The sequence below is a fragment of the Montipora foliosa genome, chromosome 2 (assembly GCF_036669935.1).
Source record: "Montipora foliosa isolate CH-2021 chromosome 2, ASM3666993v2, whole genome shotgun sequence".
In the NCBI taxonomy this organism is placed as follows: domain Eukaryota; kingdom Metazoa; phylum Cnidaria; class Anthozoa; order Scleractinia; family Acroporidae; genus Montipora; species Montipora foliosa.
In genome coordinates, this window is record NC_090870.1 from 21,479,772 (window position 1) to 21,487,271 (window position 7,500).

A 7,500-nucleotide genomic window follows, 5' to 3' on the forward strand; every position below is an offset into this window, starting at 1 on the left:
TTGCAAACAAAGATCTCTACTTGGTGCGTTCTTTAGGTTAAAACCTTCGGCTGGTAGAACCTTCGAAATTGCGCAGTACCAATCTCATTCTACTACTGTCAGCTGCTTTGGGTAAGTCGTCTGACCCTCTAAGGAATACGTCTTTTCTTCTTCGAACCTTGGCAGTGGACCATGCACTGGGTTTTTGTTTTCTTGCAGGCAGTCGTTTCTTTCCAAAATAAATGTGACTTGTGACGTGAGATGGACAAGGAGTCGCACCTGGAAGAAAACGGTATGGCACGTTTTGCATCAAAGTGGAATGGGCTGTAATCCTTGATCACGCTGATATCCACAGGAATTTTTTTGTTTTTACACTGTTGCCTACGGGGGAAACGTAAGTGTCACTCTTTTAGAACACTATATATTGTAACTGTGTCATCAATCATAAACCACGACAGTTCAGGCTCATCCTATTGCCATTGGTAGGCCAATAGTCTATTTTCGATGTCTGCCTTTTATTTTTTATTCGAATGTACTTGCTAGTTGGCTAAGCGTGTTTAAGAATGTTGAAAATTGTTAGTGTGTGTTAACATGCAAAAGACCATATAAAAATGATGTTGGCAAATTTTAAAAAGCCATGGGCACAGTCCCCAAGTGAGTGCGAGTGATGTCCTTCAGAGTTCCTTGTGCTTTACACATAGGGTTCACAATGTATAATTACAATTCCATTGCATTGCCTCCGGAGGGATTATCTGTTACTGTTATTAGTGTAGCCCTTGAGGAATGTATACCATGGTTAATAAACTTGGCAATGTCAGGATTCCACAGTTGATTTAGTGCTGAAGCCTCTTCCCCTCATCAAGGAAACGCTGAAAATGTTTTCTTCTTATCATTTGTCATTAATGGGATAATATTTCGAATAGTTTTAAAGACTTCATTATAATCTCACTGGAAATGTTATATATTCTGTTCTAAATACGGTTTCCAAATATTGCAAAATGAAGTGGTAGCCTCAGTGCTGCTGCTCTTTCAGGTCAGCTCGTTACGGTTCTCTCCCCTTCATCAATATGAGATGTAAATTATGGCCATTAAAGCATGGACCTAATCAGACATTCCTTTATCCCAATTTATTCCTTCTGCTCAAAAATTTCTGACATGCAACTTTTAACAATAATTTTTGGGTACCTTTACAAAGTTTTTTTTTGTGGGTAGGGAGAGGGGGAGGGTAGGAGGGGGTTTTTTTTTGCAGTTTGAGTTTTAATAACATAAGCACAATCTTAAATCTTTAGACTTCACCAGGCAGATTAACAGAATATGATGACCAGGAGGGCTTGTAGCAAGGAGAGTGAAAATGTGCTAAGTTTTCTATGGCTGGACGGTTTTCAATATTGTCAATCATAGATGCCTTGCAGATGAATTTCATTTTACAGTTAACAAATTGATGTCATTTTGTTTATACAGGCGTCTGTCCTGTTGTTTGTAAATCATGCATTGCGTCATACGATTGCGCAAGAGTACTCTGTGGGATCCCCAGAGCGATAGCTCAAGTGGATCTGCAGACTGCTAGCACATCAATTTGTGCCTGTGTTTTTACAATAACAACAACGCAAGAGGGGGCAAAATTAAGAGTCAAACACATAGCAAAACGAGACAAAAATGAGCGAACACTTCAAATCAGATGTGAGCAATATTATGCATGGAATTCAATCGCATGACACATGCAAATTGATGTGTCTGGTCCTCTCATTGACAAAAAAAGTAGCCAATGGTCTCCCGAGATATTTTGCAGGTCCTTCGTAAAAGTTCTCTTTTTTTTTTTGACGAAAGCTCAAGTTGGAAGCATCACATCGAATCATAATGAGTCCTGTGCATGTTTGTTATAACGTTATTCAAAGCGCATGTAGATAGATGATGATGATCATCATCATCATCATGATAATGATAATGATAATGATACGTATAATGGACAAACTATATTTCCTCAGAGGATGTTATTTTTGTTGGTCTGTGAGCAGCTAGAGTGCTCTACTGAATTGGGAGCTAAAAAATAGCAAGCTGAAGACAAATTATTGCACAAAAAAGTGTAACAACCTTTCAAGCCGGCAGTGCAGCGGGAAACACCCCGCACAACAGAAACATCAGACTTGAGCTTCAAACGTGTTAGATCACGGTCTCACAAAAAATCATGTTAGACGGAATTGAAACCCAAGTATGCAATTCTAAGAAGCAAAGCTGAGATTGGCACGACGAAGGGCAAGCAACAGTACACAAAGTATTTCTACAGCTTAGAAAAACGTCATCAGTGATATTAAACAGTCTCCAAACTCAAAGTTGGGGAAAATTGTTACATAGAGGATCAATTTGAAATCTTAGAGAAGAAAAAAGGTTGGTTATAATGTTCGTTATACCCCCCCACCAATAGCAATGCACCAAATTTTGTCAAAAATTCAGAAAAACATAACCGCACTAAGTGAAGAACAGAAGAAATCTCTGTGAAGGATTAGTAAACAGAAGAAATGCACACTGTGCTCAAGGACTCCAACAATAACAAAACCCAGGCACTGATGGTCTGCCAGCTGTATTTTACCGATTCTTTTTTGGCCTGACATCTGTCATGATGTGCGAGCCAGCTACAACTTTGCTTCTCAGCAAGCATGTTTGGTTCTTTCTTTTCATTATAATGCGCAAAAGGCGAGGAATAATCGCGCTTATCCCACAAGAAAATCCAAGGATAAAACTATAATATAAAATCGCCGGCCCGCTCTCTACGCTGACCGCAAGGTTCTCATTAAAGTTATAGCCAAGAGAATTGAAAAAGTCTTGTGCCAATGTTAATAAACCCTGAGCAAACTGGTTGGTGAAAGGCCTCTACATTGGTGAAAATGTCAGGCTAATCTACGACTTGATTACATTACACAGAGAAGCTAAATCAAAAAATTATTGCCATTTTCTTGGTAACACTTATAAACTGAGTTCAGCTCCCTCAACTTCGGCCATGACTACATTGGATAAACATTTTCTACAATAATGGAAAAGCTGTGTGCTGAATAACGTTCTGGCTTCGTACGATTTAATCTCCATTTCAGCGGGGATTCAGACACAGGTTGTCTGTGTTCAGTGTCTGGGCTGGCTGGCAGTCCTCGTCATTCTCAGCATATAACTCCTCTCTAGATCCAGAAATAATTATCCCCACTCTTAAATGCATCCAAGTCAAACAAGCATGAGCTTAAAGAGGGTCAAAGAGCATTCTGGTACTAGTAATACATACCACTAAAATCGAAGGCAATGTGGTTAGGTGAAAGGAAAGACAGAACAGATGTAACCTTTTGGTTTTAAATGTCCAAAAGAAACGCTATCAACGCCCTGGGGTCTTTTTATGCTTACAACCAAGAAACGTGCTTTTAACACCCTTGAACTTCGTGGTGAAAAGATACTTAACCTCGAGAAAATGCTAAAAACACTTGGCAACGTAGAAATCTACCTCTTTATGGAAAGATTAACCATAGTCAAAACACTTGGGCTATATAAATTAATAAATATAGCGCATTTTCAACGTTATTGTTTGGGCGAGGGAAACCCAGCCTAGAATCAAAAGATCCACGAGAATTGGGATAACAGACAAACGGCGGAGTTTGAAATTGGTGTGATTATTTTAAGATCATGGAAAAAGCGCTTAAATATATTTTTGGGGCGGGAGTCAACAGAATTCAAGATGCAGCTCCCAAGCCTCCTGGAAATAAATTCCGAACCAGCTCCTTGTAACAAGCATGTGTGTGTCTAGGCCTTGCTAAGCAATTGCTAAACGTCTTGCAATAAGTATATTTGACCTTCGATGATTCGTCTTGCCACATTTTTATTAAAAAAATGTTAGAGTATTGGTGATGATTTCAAAATCTTAACGTCATTTTGATTCCAACACAAATCCTAAAACCCAATACTGTGTAGGACAATAACAGGAAAATCTTGTTGGGAATAAACACCGTTTTATTTGTGTCAAAATTGGTATGTTGCTGGTTATTTAGCTCAAGACTAGTCACTGAATTAAAACAATTTTTTTTTGAAGTGGCATGACCTTGCAATAAAATTTCGTTTGGAAGGTTGCTGTTCACTGTTATACGAGGGCCTGATTACCGCAATCCCAAACTATTGGAACAGTTGTCTATTAAAAACCTTATTCCGGAAAGTCACACATGACATGACCACAGGGGGCTTTTGTTGCCAGCCACCCTAAGAATCCTTTCTTATTTACTCCTCTCTTTTGAACATCATCTTTGTTCCTCCACTGCTAAATCCACGCCGGCGGATTTTACAGAAAATAACCATCCATAAGGTTTATCTTATGCCAGTTTCTGTCACAAATGAATGTTACAATAACGCTACACTATAAAGTGATCGGACAGCTTTTGGGAAGGGGGGGGGGTCAGAAGCCACATGGTATCAGGCAGACTTTTATTGCAACGCAGAAGAACCAACATTGCATCACCTGCAAATAAACTGCACACCTAAAGTTGATTCCGAGACAACACTAACTCCCGAGTTAGGATTTCGAGTTGGATTTTCAAGTTAAGATTTCAAGTCGGTTTTTTTTTCAAGATAACTTACTAGTAATCCAGCTACATAACTAATCGGCTAGTTTGTTCCGTAAACCGTCTGGTAGATGTTCCAGTCCAATGCAGTCAACAAAAGAATTCGTGTAGGGTGGGGTTAGTGTTTTGCCTTTTTATTCTGCGGCATCACTATTTTAGCATACATGAAGTAAAAGGCAAGACATTGAGTCTTTCCATGAAATCATTTCCTCTTCTACCACTAACATGCTCCTTGCATTTCAAAAATGGCAAGACTTTGGGAAAAGCTTTAAATACCGAAATGAAACGAAACGAAAAAAATTTACGATAACCTGGCGTAAATCGAAGTTAAGCTCCTAGAATATGATTTCCTCTTGTCATAGTCTATTCTTCGGTGGTCGAAAATGTATACATACCCGTTAGCGAATTAGACACAACAAAGGCACATAGTAATAAGGATCCTCCTAATCCCACCATATTGTTTGAAGATTGTGATCGTAGTATTTGGTGGCACTGGGATATGATGAGTGAGTGAGTGAAGTCCGTTTGCGCAAGTGCTAGTGCCTCCAGCGCCGCGCAAAGTTCGGAATTTTGTACAGATGAAACGTTTATGGACGATTTCTTTAGTAAATTTAACGAAAGACAAGAGGAAGCAGTAGTGGTAGTAGGCTATAAACGATTCCTGTACAACTAGAGATGAAGCGTTTTTGTGAGTCCCTTGCTGAAGACATCATTCCGACGATAAGAAGTTGATGAAGTTGTCTTAGCGTTCGACATGTCAAGCGAAGCTAACATCGACACTCACGGCTCATCAAGTTTTGGAGAACTTGAAGCTTATGGAGAAGAAAGTAGAATGGATCCCTGGAAGAAAGTGCCCGGTTTAGAATGCACAATGACTGTTCAAGAGGACACCTCCACACTCAAAGGTAGTAGGACGCAGTGGGAATTGAGAAGGCAGTTTAAGGACATGGACTACGGTTTGAATTTTATGAACCTGCGTCGGTTGGAGAATTTGAAGTGTAAGGTTGAAAAGGAGTGAACGTGAGAGCAACTTCCTGAATGAACGGCTACTCTATCAGGAGGTGTATAATCGACGCGAAAAACCTGCTTTTTAACATGGAATTCCAGAGAATGTACAGGTAAATGAGGAAAACACAGGGAAGCGACACTGCTTACCGTTTTATAATGGAAAGGGAGTTGAATATTGAGGGCGCACGCCACATTGATTTTCATCGAGTTCAACACCATTCGGAGCCACAAACCCAGGAACATTTACTCAGCCGATAATCGCCCGTTTCTTAAAATATCCGGACAGAGAACGGTTTTTTAAACGAGCATTGGAAAGGAGGGTACATGTCGATGTCAAGACTTCATTCGGATCTGTCCGAGAGAGATTCAGGAGGGAAGGCAGAAAACAGTGGGCCCTTACTCAAACGCGCGAAGGGACAAGGAAAGACAGCGTGTTTTTCAGCAAGAAAGAACGGAACAAACTCTTTTATCGAAGGACGCTTAAATACCTACTAAAAGACTTAAATTGCTAATTAGCTTAGCTTGATGGCCGTTTTTTATTTATCCTTACTTCAGTTTTCTTCTTTAGGCGGGGGTTTCTGATTTGCAGTTCGAAACAGTACTAATTCCCATGAGCTGCACGTTGGATATAATTTATCCAGCAGCTTTTGTAATGGTTTTATTGTGTTCTGTGTTTCACGTGCTGGTTTTCCTCGGTGTCGACTGCTAACCCTTTTAAGCCTCAGGGTTTTTCATTGCACTCAATCAATAGGCAATTTGGATGTGAAATTTATTATTATCATAATTGTAATGCCCTTCCACCTTGAAATGTCATGTTAGCTTCAATCGCGGACCAATCACGTAGACTTTAAGATACTCTCGTGTGATTGTGCGAGGGCTTATCGTTCACCCACAAAGAGAAAAGCTCTCTTCCTTTGGTTGGATCAGCGAAGGTATGATCTTGTTTTTCCTTCAAGAGAACTTTCTAGTACACCTGACGTCGAGGACATGATGGAGGACACAATGGCAGGGTGAGCTTTATTTTTCACAGGGTTCCAATCACAGTCGCAGAGTGGATGAGTCTGGCTAGAAGTAGACCTAGATGTTAAGGTTAAAATCAGTAAAGTCGGATGAACGATGGTCTTTTTATTATAATGGAGGTCCGACATTCAAGATTCGTCTGTTTTTGCTTGTTAACCCGTTTTACGCACCTAATAGAACTCCCGGAATCAATGTAGCTTTTTTGTTGATAAGCTGAACAACATCATAGAATAATGATTTAACAAACAACAAAAACGACCTAGATTAATTGTTGGGTGGGTACTTTAACGTCCCGCTCAATCCTGGATTTTGATTGTTCTGGTGGGAATTCATCCAGAAATAGACTCAGTTAAAAATATGCAAGACCTGTGTCGTGATCTTCTTCTGTTAGTAGACCTTGTTGGTGGCGTGTTTAGGAAATCCACACACTAAACGTTTGACCTGGAGAAACAGCAAAGTCGTTTTATTCAAAGAAGACTCGATTACTGGCTGATTAGCGACTGGTTTGTCAAGAGGATATTGAAAAGTCGGATATTGTACCTTCTATAAACTCTGACCAATCGGCAAATAGTTTTACATTTAAATAGCTATCGACGAAGGCAATGGCCCTTCCTTTTAGGAAATTCCATTGAAGTCTTGTAAAGTGAATGTCAATTCCGTTACATTGATAAACGAAAGCGTACCAATTTGGTTAAAAACGAATTTAAAGACATTGATGAGTAAAAGACTTCTCTGGGATCTAATAAAATCCAGAATTAGGCAAGAAACAATTACATACAGTAAAAAGAAGGCACGTGAAAAGCGGACAGAAAAGTCTACCGAAATTGAAGCGTCCTTGAAGAATAGTGAGGAAAACTGCAGTGCTAACCCTATCTACTGATGCTAACTGTGAAAACGCGTTGAGATT

The 7,500-nt window shown here is 39.7% G+C and overlaps 1 protein-coding gene across 1 annotated transcript in view; it reads left to right on the forward strand.

Moving 5' to 3' along the window:
• Positions 1-2,861: 2,861 nt before the first annotated feature.
• Positions 2,862-7,500, forward strand: part of LOC137992662 (insulin-like peptide receptor) — a 74,888-nt gene continuing 70,249 nt past the window's right edge. The window contains exon 1 of the mRNA XM_068838137.1: positions 2,862-2,865. The gene's annotated coding sequence lies outside the window, so the exon portion shown is untranslated. The remainder of the gene's footprint in view (positions 2,866-7,500) is intronic.